General features: G+C 43.4%; 1 protein-coding gene across 15 annotated transcripts in view; it reads left to right on the forward strand.

The window, feature by feature from the left end:
* SCAF8 (SR-related CTD associated factor 8) overlaps window positions 1-16277 on the forward strand; it is a 210318-nt gene that overhangs the window by 171821 nt on the left and 22220 nt on the right. For all 15 annotated transcript variants that reach the window (XR_006337981.1, XR_006337979.1, XR_006337973.1 and 12 more), the window contains one exon: window positions 15827-15908. The gene's annotated coding sequence lies outside the window, so the exon portion shown is untranslated. The remainder of the gene's footprint in view (window positions 1-15826; window positions 15909-16277) is intronic.

The raw sequence follows: 16277 nt of genomic DNA on the forward strand, positions 1-16277 counted from the left end.
GGGGTCCATTTCTGGGTCAGGAAGATCCCCTGGAGAAGGGCAGGGCAACCCACTCCAGTATTCTTGCCTGGAGAGTCCCCATGGACAGAGGAGCCTGGCGGGCTACAGTTCATAGGGTCACAAAGAGTAGGACATGACTGAGCAACTAACACACAGAGAATAGATCGGCCATCCAACTCTATGTTGGCAATAAGTGCGTTCAACCTTAAGTTGAACTAAGAAGCCAAATTAAAGTACACGTGTTTGGTGGTAGGCAGAAAATATCCTAGATCAAAATTTTGTCAGAAAAAATGGTTCAGATGAACCTGTTTGCAGGGCAAGAATAGAGACTCAGACATAGAGAATGAATATGTGGACACTGCGGGGGAAGGGGAGGGTGGGATGAATTGGGAGCATAGCATTGACATATATACATTATCACCATGTGTAAAATAGACAGCTAGTGGGAAGCTGCTGTCTGTCTAGGGCATGGACCTCAGCTCAGTGCTCTGGGATGACCTAGGGGGCGGGATGGGGGCGGAGGTGGAAAGGAGGCCCAAGAGGAAGCGGATACACGTGTATGCATAGAACTGATTCACTTTGTTGTCCAGCAGAAACGCAACACTGTAAAGCAGTTAGAGTGCAATCTATAAAAAAATAATTGTGTCAGGCAAAGGAAAGTAGTCCTAAAATGTTCTTAATAAATAGGAAGCTGGTTTCCAATGGGTTTTCATCTATAGACCAAATACATACATTATGAACAGTCTCACCCAGAGCAGGAAAAAGTCAGAAAGACATTAGGGATTAATCCATGGAAAAGAGATAAGACTGAGTATTCAGCCTAGTCTATGAATCATTCAATCCCTTTGCCCTGAGACGCTTGGGTTCCCAAGTCAATTCTTTTATTTTTAGAATCAAGATTGCGATAAATGCCGTATTCGTTTCTTTTGTACAGTACATTTTGCATGCATTGTCCCTTCTATCTGGTTTCCTCAGATGGCTTAGTAACTCTACCTGATGCCAAAGAAAGCCTTTGAGTGCTCCTGGAGTCCTGGTTGGTCGAGGTGGTGGGTCCGCAAATAGAAAATGGCATTTTTCCCATTTTGTCTTTCGTGAAAGAAACAGAACATGAAAGAAAGGCTTTTCACTCCAGTCTCTTTAGGCCCTACCATTTCCCCCTAACTTTTATCATCATTTAGATAATAAGGGGGTGGGATGGGGTGGTTAATGGTATTGTTTCAGAAATATTCTGACAAATCATCTGACAAAGTAACTAACTTTTCTTCCAGTGGTTTAATTACATCTTCCAAAGGGGAGCGAGACATTTGGAGTCCATTTATTTTTATGTAATAGATGTAGGAAAGGGGAAAAAGGTGACAAACTCCTTTTACTTTTTCCTTTGAGCACTTTAATGGAAAAAGTGCATAGGACTTGAGTCAAGTAGGTCACCAGTTATTAATTTAATTCTGTGCCCTTGGGCATGCAATTCCCTTCTGAGTCTGTCTCCTTGTCTCCAGATGGGAGGGTGTGGGGTGTACATGGGAGAGGCTGATACAATGAGAGGCCTCATGGATGGTCAGACAAGCCTGATTTATGAGTTTTCATTATAATCAGTACCCTTAGTTATCCCTTCTCCTTGCTAGTTTTTCTTTGCCCTAATTTCAGGCCATTATTCTTACTATGGCTACTTCCTACTTTGCTTTCTTTTATTTACTTTGGCAGATCAGCTATTGTGTTTTTCACTATTTATCATGTAACCAATCTTCATTTGTTTTATCATCATTTAAAAAATTGTAGTATAGATAGTTGATTTGCAATACTATATGAGTTTCAGGCACAAAACATAGTGATTCACAATTTTTAAAGGTTATATTCCGTTTATAGTTACTGTAAAATATTGGCTGTATTCCCTATGCTGTATAATACATCCTTGTTGCTTATGTATTTTATACATAGTAGTTTGTACCTCCTAATCCCCTGTCCTTATCTGTCCCCTCCCCTTCCCTCTCTCTACTAGTAACCACTGGCTTGTTCTTTATAAATGAGTCTATTTTGTTATATTCATTAGCTTATTTTACTTTTCAGATTCTGCATATAAGGGATATTATTTCTTATTTGTCTGTCTCTGTCTGACTTATTTTATTTGGTACAACGCCCTCCAAATGGATTCATCCATGTTGTTGCAAATGGCAAAGTGTCATCCTTTTCTGTGACTGAGTCATATCCCATTGTGTGTGTGTGGGATCTTCTTTATTGAGTCATCTGTTGATGGACACTTAGGTTGCTTCTGTATCTTGGCCACTGTAAATAATGCTGCTATGAACATTGAGGGGTACGTATATCTTTTAAGTTAATGTCTTAGTGACACCAAGCTTTAAATATGACATTTTTGTCTCCAAAACTGTCTTAAACATTTCACAATAACCTTCCTATCACCTTCCTGTTTTAAGGGATGAATTCTTGGGACTTCCCTGGCTGTCCAGTAATTAGGACTCCATGCTTCCACGACAGGGGTCTGGGTTCAATCCCTGGTGTGGGAACCAAGATTCTGCAAGCCACGTAGAGCAATCCCACACCACCACCCGTCCCCCACCCCCCACCTGCAAAAGGATATATTCTCCACATTTATTCTGCAGTTTTCTAATCTTAACATTCTGTGGGTTTGCATTTGGTACTGAGAACCTAGGATTTGGTCTCTGGGTAGAATGTCTTTGGTGGCTTAGATGGTAAAGTGTCTGCCTGCAATGTGGGAGACCTGGGTTCGATCCCTGGGTCGGGAAGATCCCCTGGAGAAGGAAATGGCAACCCACTCCAGTATTCTTGCCTGGAGAATCCCGTGGATGGAAGAGCCTGGTAGGCTACAGTTCATGGGGTAGCAGAGTCAGATGCGACTGAGTGACTTCACTATCCTTTCCTTTGGGAACTTGACTAACTAATGACTTAAGGACATTTCTTACCCCCTCCTTTTCCTGGGGGCGCTGGGTACCTCTGACTTCATCCTGGCTTATCGGGACTTCTGCCTCCAGCAACAAACACTCACTGGATTCCAAAGCTCCTTTTTTTTTTCTAGCTCCAGATGAAGGTCTCTTTTCAAAGGATGTTAACACCTGATTTGTTGTAAGACATTCTGGAAAGCAGTCTTATCCTACACTGCTCTTACACTCTAGTGTTTGAGGGTTGGTGGCCTGATTCTTCTTTTGAGGCCATGTCTCATTGATGTAATTCTAAAACAATTTTAAACCCACGGATTAAGAACATGTGTTTCTTCATGTCACATGTTAAAAGAGACTTTAATTCATTCTGAAATCTATATTGAAGACTGTCTTAAAGCAAAATTGCAACTTTACAGCTATATTAACTACAAATTACATGGAGTCTGAGTATAGTTATCCAGAGAGTCAAAGCCAGCTAGAATTCTTCTTTGACAAAGGCCTCAAGCTTTTCATTGTTGTACCGGAGGGTAGGTGGAGTGGGCCATGTGATAAGGTGGAAAGATATGTTTTCCTTCTCTGGTCTCAGTCTCAGAGTGTCTGGAATGTTCTTCAAAGGTGGATCTGTCAGCGTGACCTTTGCTGGCTCCTTCCTGAATCCCTTTATATTTTATCTACTATCTCTCGGGACATAAGTTTCATATTTTTATTATCTACAGTAGCACAGTACTTCCTCTTTTTGTCCTAAATTACATCTTTCAAGTTTTAAGGAGTGCCCTCTGCCTTTAGGATTGGGAAGCGATGATTCCATCCGCATTTGCTCCCTTCAGTTCCACCCGATCCTGGAGGCTTTGATGGTATCTGCTGAGCCTTTGTTGTCAAGACAGAGAAAGCTAATTTGGGTTCAGAAAACAGTTTCAAAGGAGCCTACCTCCAGGAGCCAAATAGTTTTTGAGCCAGGGGGCAGGGGTCCTCACTGTTGAAATGCAGGAGCCCATTGTGGTGAGCGTCGACAAAGGGTTAAGCATCACAGTCTTTGTAGAAGCAGAAAACAGGGCCGATCCAAAACATATAACATATACTCCAAAATAAGCCAGGCTCGCCCCTCTTAATGGGATCACTGCAAACATGCCAAATGCTACAGCTAGTCAATTGTATACATATGGTAAAACTTTTCATACCATTCAGCATTTGCTGCAATATGATTTTAATTATGTACAGATTGGGTAGCTGGAAGAAAGCTTTGGAACTGAATAAAGTTAAACATAAGCTCTTTTATAAATGGCCCCGGTTTAGGTTAGAATGTATGCAAATGACCGCCGGGGACAGTAGGAGGAGTGTGTGGTCTGGGACAGTCTCTGGGGATGGGACAGGACTTGTCTTCAATCTGGGGACCCGGCTCATCTGCAAGGAGAGAATTTACAGAACAGCGATTATACTCCTTTTGAAGTCAGGACTTAACGCTAATGCTTGCGCCTTGTTGCTCACATTCTTCCTGCCCCGAGACAGGGTTTGTCTCTGCACAACGAAATTGCTGTCTGGGCAAACATCACCTTCAACTTGAAAGACTCTGGGGCTGGATACGGCAGAGATCAGTAGTTTTGAAACTTTTTTTTTCTTCGTTCCTAATGGTACTTTTGTGGGCTGTGTTGTTTCTCTGAAGTCAATTTGACATAGTAAATTCAAAAGCGGTGCTGTTTACCTCATTCAAGAAAAGAATCAAGAGGCAAATGCTGCTTGAGCCAGGCCTTGGCTGTGCAGAGGAGAAAACCGCCGGCTTTGGAATGTGCTTTCCTCAAACTTGAAGAGCCTAGATTTGGTTTTCCTCAGAACTTACCAGAAAAGCTTGGACTTACTGAATGTCTTCTGGGTAAGCCACTCTGAATTCCAGCTTCTCTTTGGTGAAATGAAGATACACCCTGTGCCGCCCACCACCCCACCCTGCAAAAGCCAACTTACTGAGGCTTCAGGACACAAAACCTGGCCCGTCACAGACCCTGCCCGCAGGGCTGCTGACATCCCCGAGGAGAGAAGATGGGGTTAGTGTAATAAGGGCTGAAAATGACACCTGACTCTTTAGGAGCCTCTCGGATCATATCAGACCATTCCAAGAACGGGCAAGCCTGTATTCTGTGTCTTTGCCGGTGAGATGGGAGTACCAGGAATTGAACCTGTTGCAAGACAGGGGGCCCCCTTCCAGGGCCCAATAGTGGGCGTTTGTCTAACACTCAGAAATGGATTGTCTGAGGAGACACGTGTGCTGAGAGAGCAAAAGGCTTTATTGGGAAGGGGTGCCCGGGCGGAGAGAAGCAGCGTAAGGGAACCCAGGAGAACTGCTCGGCCACGTGGCTTGCAGTCTCGGGTTTTATGGTAATGGGGTTAGTTTTCAGGGCGTCTCTAGCCAGTCATCTTGCTTAATCCATATTTGGTCTTCCGGTCCTTCCTGGTGGTGCAGACCTCGCTCAGCCAAGATGGATTCCAGCGCAAAGGATGCTGGGACATTGGTAGGACAATACTATGGGCTGGCATCTCCTCCCTCCTCTTGGCTCCTCCTGGATTCTCCTGGTTAGTTTTCCGTGGCAGCACCTTGTTCCTTATCGGGACTTCCGGTTGTGAGACAACTTGTACGTGTGGTTATCATTGTGCCTGGCCAAGGCAGGCAGTTTTGGTCAGTGTCTCCCTAACAGACCTGTTACAGGCGCAGGGTGGGGCCTGGATCAGCCATGGAGAAGTCTTCTCCCCTAATATCCATGAAGAAGGAGGCAGAATGAAGGGAACCCCAGGTCATGGGGAGAGGGGGATGGACTTCGGGATCCCTGTTATTCGAGAGGAAACCACACTCCCCAGCACTGCTTTTGGCCTCGTGAGCAGCAGTGATTTCCATGTGCTCCCAGCCCCTTGGCTGATCAGAAGGGTGGCCACGGCAGCCGTGGGAAAAGACTGTGTCACGTTTCAGCCCCTTCTCTTTGTATCTGTGAGTACTTGTATACAGACACTAATCTGTAGACAGACACACTCAAGTTCTAGTTTTCTACTGTTTGGGCTTTGGTTCAGTAACTTTTCTTGGGAAAGTCACTGATTTTAGCCTAGAGGGAGTTGTGAGCTAATTAATTAATTAGCTAATTAAAGTTCTTTGGTAATAACTATCTAAAGATTGAAATGTCTCACTCTGGGGAGAAGAGGCAGGGCTACCAGTGAACTAGACTTGACCTCTAGACTGTGAATTTCTTGAGGGCACCTTTCACATCTTACCCTCTTTTGTGGGATAAATGAAGGCCAAGTGAATGACTCTGAAATTAATTAATTTCACTTCGTTGAAATGGATTTTGTTAATGGACCGTTTAATAATGCGTTTAGATATACAGAAACGACATCTGTAGTACAAGTACAGTCATATAAGTTAGTTTCTCCACATTTAGGAAGGAAGATAAGGGAGAGGGAAGAAGGAAGGTCATTTGTATTTAATTTCAAATACTGATTCCTCATTTCTTCTTTGATGTTTACTTCAGTGGCCTTAAAATATTGGCTCCCCAGATAAAGTTTATTGTTTCTTGAAGTCACTTCCATTCTTAGTTACCAAAATCAGAGGAAGCATAAATACTAGGGTTAACTGCAGGGGATCTTTGCTGTGCTTGGCAGCCCAAAGAATCAACCTTCTTCCTTCAATTCCTCTCCCCATGGCTGCCCCACTCCATCCCCTGTTGAGACCACAGCCCTTTGTGGCCTTGGATGAGTTCAACCACAAAGAAACCATCCCCCCCACACACTAGGAAGTGGACAGGCTCGTAGGAGTGAGACAGGGGCTTGGACAACACAGGGGGTGACCTCTTTAGGTGGGGTCTGGCTCAGGCCCTTCACTCTGGGGCTGATATTCTCTGGTTGACCTTTGCTACTCTGCATTTAGTTCCCAATCCACTTGTATGCCCAGCAGTAGAGGAGGAGCTAGAAAAGCCACAACTCCTTAAAATATAGGGGCTGTCATCAACGTAGTAGGAAGGACAGACATTTAAACGATGGTTACAGCTTGTACAGTGTAATACTTTGCTAGAGTTGAGGTATAAACCAAGAAGAGACCAAAAAAAAAAAAAAAAAAAAGCAAACAGTTATGCCTGGGAGTATCAGGGAAGGCTTTATGGGGGGCATGTTGGGCAGGGTCTTGAAGGATGAATAGGGGTTCACTTGGTAGAGACTCAGGGAGGGCATTCCAAGATCTGCAGATAAAGTAAAGATATGCATTTCTAAACGGCAAAAAGTCTAACATGGTCAAAATACAGGAAAAATGGGTGAGTGGGAATTCACTGGATATGAGACTGTTGCACCAGATTGGGGTCCAAATGCCATCATAATGGTTGATTATAATTATTTATATGTCTGTATCTCCTGCCCAAGTGTCTGCACCCTGAGATCAGGGAATAGGTTTTACTGACTTTCTTCAGACAAAGTTGGGCATTTTTGTGGTGATATGGCTGTAGATTTACTGACTTTCTTCAGTCTTCCTGAATCTGACAGTGTTTTTAAGAGGGCCCCATGAATTTTCATTGAATGGATATTGGGTGATATTGGAAGTTATTTTAGCCTAGGCTGAGGATCTGGTCATATATCACAGTAATTTGTTTAGACTTTACCTCTTGGGGAACATAGAGCCATTAAACAAGAATGATCTAAATCTATCTGTGTTTGACAAAGTTATTCTGACTATAATGTGACAGATTCCTTGAGAGAGACTGGATGTTGGAAGGCCAGTTATAAAAACTACTGTAATGATCTGGAGGAAATATTAGAAACTTTGGGAGGGTGGAAACTTGAGAGATATTTATGAGGTAGCATTGACAGCTAACCCCAATTTTTGGTGACCAGTCGAATGGAGGGGGGAAAATTGAAGATCACTGTTGACTCAAGAGAAACTAAGTCTGACTTTCAAGTGGATTTATACTCAAACATGAAAAGGAAAAGAATATCCTAATACTTGGGCACTAAATGTAATTAGCTTATTGATATCGGTTTAGAAAAATGAAATTGAGTTGACTAACCAATAAGATTTACATAGACATTGAAGAGAAGAAACTAATTTATACAGCATATGTAATATACATATTGGTTTTGTAGCATACATAATATGCAAATAAACAAGTAAAGAGTGTGTTCTGATGTCATAAATGTAATCAGGGCTGCCATGTGTGGTCTCACAGGTTGTGTACTGTACAAATCAAGGAAGCAGCACCAATAATAGCAATAGGTCAGCCTGCAAAGGTACTGTCATGTCCGTCTTGGCCTTCAACTCAACAGATTCAGAGACTGTGTGTGTTTCTAGCCACAAAAGAAGAATTTTAGGATGGGAATTTAATAGACTTGCAAGGTTTGATCATCTGATGGAGGCCTTTCTAGAGCCAGGTCATTAGTTAGTTAGATGTGTGTTAAATGAGGGAAGTTTTTCTCCTCTTAAAGGACTTAGGCTCTGTTCTCATCTTGCCTTCTGACAGCAGGGGGAAAACCCAGCTTTTCGCATGTGGTGATGTTTTGAAACCCCCTAGCGTGTGATGTGTCCCACTCCATGGTTCTCAGTGTTTCTGAATCTCGTTCATAATGAATGATGCAAAGTGACACATGGATTCAGCCTCTAGAAGGGATAAACTCATGGAAGCAGATGATGAAAGTACAGTCCTTTATATTCTTTCACAACAATCCAGTGTTGCTTTAAAATTGCTGTGGATTTTGCTCACATGCTTCAGGGGAGATAGCTTCCAACGGTGACAGACCAGACCGTAGGTTAGGATTGTCTCTGCTGTGACCTGGCCTGCCATGACTAGGGGGTTTCTAAACCATCACAGTGGTTCTCAGTTGCAGGACTCAGTTTGGTGGAAGTGGGAGGCTCTGTAGAACATGTCAGAGAAGAGCATCCTCTTAGGGGTCAGACCGCCTAGGGCTCCCGGAAAGCAGCCCAGACGACTGCATCGTACACAATCTCCGATGCTCGGGCCCTTGGGACCCAGTTGTCAAACCGAGTTCTGGACCAGGGCCCGGGCAAGCGCAGGTAGGGTGTACAGCGGTGCCTGGTTCCCCGCACTTATTCATCTAGTGGAAACATGTCAGGCTGCCTCCTCCAGGGCCCGGCATTTATTTTAAAGAACGTTAGAAAGGAAGCAGATCGCTTCCCATCTTCCTCCCTCTTTGGGCGTGTTTATTGTGATTGGAAATCATTCTCGGCCACGTGGTTGTGGCTTTCACCCCACTCTTTGTGCTCCTAGGTTAAACAGCCCTCTGTGCAAATAAACAGAAAAGGGTGAGGTATTTTATTCAGCGACAGAAAAAGGAGCAAAGTGAGAGCCTGGAGAAGTGGGAGGGGAGGTCCGCAGGCTCGTGTCCTCTGTAATGAGCTCTTTCCTCGCTCGCGGAGCCAGGCCGGGAGGCGTGGTAGAGGCCCTGGCCGGCGCTGGCGGGGAGCCCAGACCCAGGTGTTCGGCAGGAAACCGGACTGCCGGCCCAAGGTTGTTGTTTGCTAGAACTTACTTGGGGCTTATCTTGACTGTTCCTGTTGGGGGGGGGGGAGGAAATTTGGAGCTGCTCTCAACTTGATTAAAACCTGAAAGCAAGAAATAAGGCTGAAGAATTTCTGCAGTTTTGGATCACGTATATTTTAAAATTTTGTTCCAAAGCTCATAAAACCTCCAGCTGTTGGTACAACTGATGAGACTTATTTGCCATCGAAATCATTTTGAACACATTCCTTTTACATATATATCTTTTAAAACATCTTATTTATTTAATTTTGGCGGCACTGGGTCCTTGTTGCTGCGCGCAGGGTTTCTCTAGTTGCGGCGAACGGGGACTACCCCTAGTTGCGCTGAGCGGGCTTCTCACTGCAGTACCTTCTTGTGCCGAGCTCAAGCCCTAGGGTGCACGGGCTTCAGTAGCTGCAGCTCTCGGGCTTAGCTGCCCCTTGGCATGTGGAATCTTCCCGGACCAGGGATTGAGCGCATGTCCCCTGCATTGGCAGGCAGATTCTTAACCACCGGACCACCAGGAAGTCCCTGGACACATTCTTAGAAGGAGCCACATACGACCGAAGACCACTCAGTGACGAACACAGCACGCACTGCACCAGGGCCCCTCGAAACTCGGCCTTTTGTGTCTGAGGGACCGTAGGCTTAAATTTTCATTCTTCTTGTCCTCCTAGACCTGGAAAAGACTGTTTATTGTTAGTTAGTTCCCTATTTCAAGCCAATGCACGCTTCATGAAAATCTCTTGAGAAAGAAAAAGACTTCCACAGATACAGAAAGCCAGCACAAGTCAAGTGGATGGTTTAATGAATTACTGAGGTCAAAAAACAAAACTTCACTCCTGCCCCCTGCAGTCCCCATCTCAGGCCCTCTTCTCCCCTAGGAATAACCTCTCTTCTGAGCTTCTTTGATGACTTCTTTTCTGGGTTTAACTTTTTTTCCTTTAATTAAATGCTCTTTATTTGTTGCTTTTGGTGCACAAAGCTATGGGAAGCTGCCCAACCCAATAAGTCAGCCCCTTCATCACTCTTAGTTAAAGGCAGCCGTGGGCCCGGGGGGAGGGAGCATTCAGTAAGCCATCTTCTCCCCAACCTTCTTTCTGGAACCATTCTCTATAGGCCCCTTCATAGTTCCGAGCCCCTTCATAGCCAAGGCTCTGGGCCAACTGCATGGCCTGCAAGCCCCACTTGCCCATCTGACAGAAGAAAATGAGATTCTCGTCTTCCGGCTTTGGCTTCTCAGAGGAGAACAAAGCCTTGAAAGCAGCCGGCTCCAACTGCAGGTCACTTTCCAACTCTGACCACCTCCACCAGGGGTGCTCCATGGGCTCCGAAGGCCACATGTTGACCTAGACCGGATCCCAGGTCTCCCCTGCCGGTACCTCCAGCCATGGTGCGCATTGCAAATGCGGGTTTCAGGAACGTGGCCTTGGCCCGCCCCCTGGGAGCGGGCTGTGTGTTTAACTTTTTAAAATTATTTTATATAAAATCATTATATAAAATATTATATATTATTATATAAAATATTTATATTAAAATTATTTTATATACATAGATTTTTATTTTTGGCTGCACTGGGTCTTCTTGAAACCCATGTCCATTGAGTCGGTAATGCCGTCCAACCATCTCATCCTCTGTCGTCCCCTTCTCCTCCTGCCCTCAATCTTTCCCAGTATCAGGGTCTTTTCAAATGAGTCAGCTCTTCGTATCAGGTGGTCAAAGTATTGGAGTTTCAGCTTCAACATCAGTCCTTCCAATGAACACCCAGGACTGATTTCCTTTAGGATGGACTGGTTGGATCTCCTTGCAGTCCAAGGGACTCTCAAGAGTCTTCTCCAACACCACAGTTCAAAAGCATCAATTCTTTGGCGCTCAGCTTTCTTTATGGTCCAACTCTCACATCCATATGTGACTACTGGAAAAACCATACCTTTGACTAGATGGACCTTTTTTGGTAAAGTAATGTCTTTGCTTTTTAATATGCTGTCTAAGTTGGGCATAGCTTTTCTTCCAAGGAGAAGCGTCTTTTAATTTCATGGCTGCAGTCACCATCTGCAGTGATTTTGGAGCCCCAAAAAATAAAATCTCTCACTGTCCCATTGTTTCCCCATTTATTTGCCATGAAGTGATAGGACCTGATGCCATGATCTTAGTTTTCTGAATGTTGAGTTTTAAGCCAAGTTTTTCACTCTCTTCTTTCACTTTCATCAAGAGGTTCTTTAGTTCTTCTTCACTTTCTGCCATAAGAGTGGTATCATCTGCATATCTGAGGTTATTGATATTTCTCCCAGCAATCTTGATTCCAGCTTGTGCTTCATCCAGCCCAGCATTTCTCATGCTATACTCTGTATATAAGTTAAATAAGCAGGGTAACAATATACAGCCTTGACGTACTCCTTTCCCAATTTGGAACCAGTCTGTTGTCCCATGTCCAACAGTTCTAACTGTTGCTTCTTGATGTGCATACAGATTTCTTAGGAGGCAGGTCAGGTAGTCTGGTATTCCCATCTCTTTCAGAATTTTCCACAGTTTGTTGTGATCCACACAGTCAAAGGCTTTGGCATAGTCAATAAGGCAAAACTAGATGTTTTTCTGGAATTCTCTGGCTTTTTCGATGATCCAGTGGATGTTGGCAATTTGATCTCTGGTTCCTTTGCCTTTTCGAAATTAAAAAATTTGATCTTGCCTGTTTAGAAACATTTAAAGTACCTTTTAATTTTTTTAAAAACTACAGATGCTTCCTTTAACTCCTTAAAATTTATCTACTGAACGACCTTTAAGTAGGACTTAAGCCAAATTCTACTAGCAACACATTCAATTACCTTGTGTAAGCTATGATTTTGAGATTTTTTTTTTTGCAAACACAGTGGTAATACCTAATTTTAATTGAAATGTGGTAAAATCTAAAAACAGACATAATTTAAAATGCTAAGAAGCCAGAAAGTTGCATTTGAATCTATACTAGCGGTTGAAAGGTTTAGGTTATCTGGCTAATATACAAGGGGAGCTTTTCATTCTCTGATACCACTGATCTTGTGATGTGTGCTTATATACAGGGTTCCAGGTGGTGCTAGTGATAAAGAACCCACCTGCCAATGCAGGAGACATAAGAAAAGCAGGTTTGATTCCTGGGTCAGGAAAATACCCTGGAGGACAGCATGGCAACCCACTCCAGTATTTTTGCCTGGAGAATCACATGGACAGAGGAGCCTGGCAGGCATCAGTCCAGAGGATCTCAAAGAGTCAGACACAACTGAAGCGACTTAGTGTGCAGGCATGCCCTTATATATATAATCATTATGTTACATAGTCAAAGTGAAAGTGAACGTCACTCAGTTGCATCCGACTCTTCGTGACCCCACAGAAGACTGTCTGTGGGATTCTCCAGGCCAGAATACTGGAGTGGGTAGCCTTTCCCTTCTCCATAGGATCTTCCCAACTCAGGGATCAAACCCATGTCTCCCTCATTGCAGGCGGATTCTTTACCAGTTGAGCCACCAGGGAAACCCTGCGTCACATAGATTATCTCTATTCTAGGCTAAGAACAGAAAAACAGCTATGGCTTTGTTAGAAAAGCCCAAAACCAAAATCACGAGCAAGCTTAGAAGTTAAGGCTTGAGAGCTCTGGTGTGACGGGATCTGTCTTTCTGTTCTGGTTCTGCCACCATTTAATGCTGGGCATGGCAACGGTTCCTCTGCACCTGATTCTCACAGTCCATCCACACTTTTGTTGTGAAAAATGATTATTTATTAAACTCTCTACCTCATTATTAATCTTGATTCTGGAAAATGTTAGTTAAACCTGAGTCTTTGGTGTGAAAAATAAAAAGGTGTGGAAAAAATGCATACTCCCAGGGTTCATCAAATATAACTTCATTTACTTGTGGGTCCTAATATTTTGCATTTTTACCTGATAATGGTTTATTAGCATTGGTAATAATAACTAAAATGGCAAATACTTGCAGAATAACTTTTAGTTCATGAGATGCTCTTTCTCATGAACTATCTGTGTTTTTATAGGATAAAAAAATCCCACATAAAGTATCTCTTCTGCTTTTATCATATGCTAGTGTTCTTTCCTCAGCTGGTGGTGAAGAGGAACTTATTAAAGACATAGGTGTTAAGTGAAAAAACCCAAATTATAAACGTCCAGTCATTATTTTTCTATACATTTCTGGAGCTGTTTATTTTGTATAGTAGCCAGTTCTTAAAATCATCACATAAGTCTGTACTGTGAAAAATATGAGTTAAATAATGGATAATTAATCTGACATAATCTCATGGCGTTGCTTCTTAAAAAATAAATATGTAATAACCAAGCCACCAGGATGACACTGAGAACTTTACTGCCATCCTGAGCTGTCTTATTGCATAGTCACTTAAACCCACATGAGAGAGGTTTACAATATGAGTCATTCAGATTCCTCTGCAGGAAGATGGTTTTTCTCTTGCCCTGAGTCCGTACTCAGATACCATGTGGCCATCTGGTAGATTGCCACAAATCCTGTATCTGTAAGCATGGCATCTAGGATACATCTGAAGGAAACTGCATTAAAAGGAAAGAAAATTGAGTCACTGTTTTATCCTGATCAGAAAGGTCGCAGTAACCTGTCGTCCCAAAGGAGGCACTATTCTTGAGAAGATTACAGTGGGGTGGTGGGGGTTAAAGAGACTTCCTAGCAGTTCCCACAGTTCTAGCAATTCAGGCTAGATTTGGGTTCCATCTCCTTGAGGTTTAATCCGCTCTTCTGGCTCCATTGGTGTTACCGGGCCTTTTGTGTCTTCGTGGGTGCCATCTTCTTTGCCAGACTATGCAAGAGGGGGGAACCCCACTCTGTTTTCCTTGCTAGTCCTGGAAAATTCACACCAGCCCTTCTCAAGCTCTTCCTAGCTCTGAGCATTAGATGTGAGCATCCCATCCTTAAGAGATGTGTCTTTCATGAGGAATCAAAATAGTCCCCAGCTTACTCTGTAACTAAGTGAAAATTAATCTGCGGGCAGGCACTCCCTCTTGTTTATACTTACCATTCTCTATAGCCTTCTAATAGAGCACTTGTCACTTTGCTCTGTAACTTGAGAGCTTTCACATTTCTTTTCACCATCACCTACAAAAGAAAATGTGTTTTCGCAAACCAGCACACACAGATATATATATATATATATATAAATGGTTGATACAGAGATATAGACATGTATCCATGTGAGTTGCCTTACCTTGACTGCACACGCTCTGATATTTTCCATTCTGTGCTATTCTGTTCTACTTTCTTTGTTTGTTTATTTTTGTCTGTGCTGGGTCTTCATTGCTGTGTGTGGGCTTTCTCTGGTTGTGACCAGTGGGAGCTACTCTTGGTTGCAGTGTCCGGGCTTCTCACCGTGGTAGCTTCTCTTGTTGCAGAGCATGAGCTCTAGAGTGTGGGCTCTGCAGGTGTGGTGTATGGACTTCGTTGCTCCTCTGCACATGGGATCTTCCCAGACTAGGGATCTTTGTGACCCTATGGACTGTTGCCGCCAGCACCCCCCCCCCCCCCCCAGCTCAGGCTCCTCTGTCCATTGAATTCTTCAGGCAAGAATACTGGAGTGGGTTGCTATGCCCTCCTTCAGAGGATTTTCCCAACCCAGGGACCAAACCCGCATCTCTTATGTCTCCTGCATTGGCAGGTGGGTTCTTTAACACTAATGCCACCCGGGAATCCCTTGCCATACCCTAGTGGGACTCATTTCTCCATAAAGAGTGGGATAAGCTCATTATTAGAATTTTGTGGCAAAAATGAAAATGACTTCCACATTTAAAAAGACTGTGTGTGTAAAATCAATGTGAAATTTAGAGTATTTTGTAACTCAGAGGTCTTCATAAGAACTATTATATTAGAAAGATTACGCCTAAATGAAGTCTGATGTAGCAGAAAGAGCACCAGTGGAAGAACTTCTGGTTTGATCTGCAGTTACTGACCACTAGATTGTGAGTGGGACAGCCTCTCTGGATCTTATTTCCTCATCTATGAAAGGAGACCCCTCTCCATTCCCCAAATCCTGTGATTACAATATGGGCTTTCAAATCCATTTTACTTTCACTGGATCATATTAATCAACAGGGAGATAACATTTCACTTTTCTCAGCTGCAGAGTCTGAATCAGATACAGTGCCTGCAACTTTTTCTCTCGATAATCATTGCTTGCCACTCTCAGAAATGCCAAATGGTGCTTAACTGACCTGATCACCAAAATGAAGTCAGATTATCTGTTATCTTCAGAGATAGAACTTAAAAAATGAGGCTTTTGCATGCATCGTCACAGTAATAGTTTGTTCTAAATTGTACGTTACTTGGTCCATGAAATGTAACCTCTTCATTTAATGTGTTGTGAATTGATCATTCACATATAAGTAATGTAATGAGCCCGTTTGCTGTTTTCTTCTAGGACAGAATGACTTGGAAGATAATGGAGCTTCAAAGTCTAGCAGAATTTGAAGTCTTTCCTCTTCTGGTTTAAATTTAAGAAGGTCAGTAGTGAATTTTCTTTTGCTACCAGCTGGTACTTGCCCATCTTCCCCATTTCTCAACGAGCAGGCTGTCCTGAAGTTAGCAGGGCAATTAGGAACGCCTTTGCTGCATTGGTATAGAAGTCAAGATTTTTTTCCGATGTCTAGAAGTAAAATGCTTAGTTTGGAGAGGTTAGCAGCGCAGTTCTGTGCCACCAGCTCCCTAATACAGAGCTCCTCTTTTGTTTCTTCCCAGTACTACCCTCCCAGGTACCCCCCCCCCCCCCCCCCCCCGACCAAGGCTCTGATGCAAATGAAAATCAGATAATAAGTGACTCAGCTTGAAAGGTTAAACTCCTCACCAAAAATGTCAGAAAGGACTCCGTTACC

The sequence above is a fragment of the Cervus elaphus genome, chromosome 26 (assembly GCF_910594005.1).
Source record: "Cervus elaphus chromosome 26, mCerEla1.1, whole genome shotgun sequence".
Classification (NCBI taxonomy): domain Eukaryota; kingdom Metazoa; phylum Chordata; class Mammalia; order Artiodactyla; family Cervidae; genus Cervus; species Cervus elaphus.